We start from the raw sequence: 1,468 nt of genomic DNA, 5'->3' as shown, positions 1-1,468 counted from the left end.
AATGCATTAAAGAAAAGGTTGAAGCTGCAGCCCACAGAGCACCCTCAAACCGCAGAACTTCAAAAGCAAAAACAGGTTGATGACCAATTAGACCTCTTAATGCAGCAAGACCAGAGGATCAGGGATTTGGAGAAAGAGCTGGAAGGAGCATTATAAGATAAACAGGGAGAATCCATTTCCCAAGCTCCTCCAACTACTTCAACAACAGCAACAACTTTAGGGGCAGCAGTGGACCCACAACATAAGCAGCAAGAACAACAGCAGCTCCAGATGCCAGCACAAGTGTAGAAGAATTGACTAAGGCCATCAAGGAAATGGAGCTCCAGGCCAATGAAATAAAGAAGGCCAAGTAAAAATTGGCAGAACTGGATGCCAAATATGACAAGTCAAAGGTAACTGTAGCGGAGCAGGGCAAAGAAATAAAGGCCCTAAAAGACAAGATCAAGGCCTTAGAGAAGGAACTGAATCTAGAGACTGCCATGGCCGACATAAAGAGGATTCTATGGGCCAAAATTGGCCATTCCATCAATCAACAATGGAGGTCAATCAAAACAATACATGAACAGATGGACTTAATGGGCCAAGCACAAGCAGAAATCCATAAGGCCAAGACAACACTGGGAGACAAGCCAGAACAGGCCAACAGGATGATAGACTTCCTGAACAGGCAAGAAAAGGAGGAACTGGTAGCCATAGGCATTGCCAACAGAACCGAGGTTGTCCTCTAAGAAGGTACTAACTCTCAGGAACTATGTACAAACTGTGGAGAGGAAGTGCTATGAGATACAAGCTGAGGTGGAAGAATATAAAGTCAAGATGGCAGTGCTGCAATCAAAGGGACTGCCCAGCCTCCTAAGTGGTGCAGGAAGACTGATCTCTCGAGGTCAATTTGCCAACAGAATGGCAACCACTATTGAAAATCAGATTATTGCATCTAGCAGTACATCTGAGCAAATAGGGCCCCCCACAGGACAAAGCTTGTATGAAAAACTTGAAGGCCTGTTCTTCATTGAAAATGAGGTAAATCATCTGTTTGAAACTCCTCCTAACTTTTATAGGTATACAGAGGCCGATGAGACCTTGATAAAAATTCGGAGACATCAAATGCCTAAGGAGGATTGGTGGCAAGCGATGCTTTAGATTTTGCCACGGTAGCCTCAGTTGTTCGGCCACTGCCAGCTCCAGGTCACTACAAGACAAACAGCATGACAAAGTCAGAAATAAAGGCAGCTGAAAGGGTGACTCAGCATAAGGACAATGACAGCTAGCCTAAAGGATAAGCAAATGCGCATATTTGAACAGCTTAGCCTCAGCCGACTTCAACACCCACCAAGTCATCAATTTCTGACTATTTTTGACAGCTAAAGCAATAAAAAGTTACTACAGCTTTTACTTTCTCAGCTACCAAGCTCCAGGAGTTCGCATAACATTTATGAGCCATTAACTCCTTTTCTTGATATTTTTACAT

Source organism: Pinus tabuliformis, chromosome 5_2 (assembly GCF_031772625.1).
Source record: "Pinus tabuliformis cultivar Carrire ecotype Pingquan chromosome 5_2, CPIR1, whole genome shotgun sequence".
NCBI classification, from domain to species: domain Eukaryota; kingdom Viridiplantae; phylum Streptophyta; class Pinopsida; order Pinales; family Pinaceae; genus Pinus; species Pinus tabuliformis.
This window is presented reverse-complemented; position numbering follows the sequence as displayed.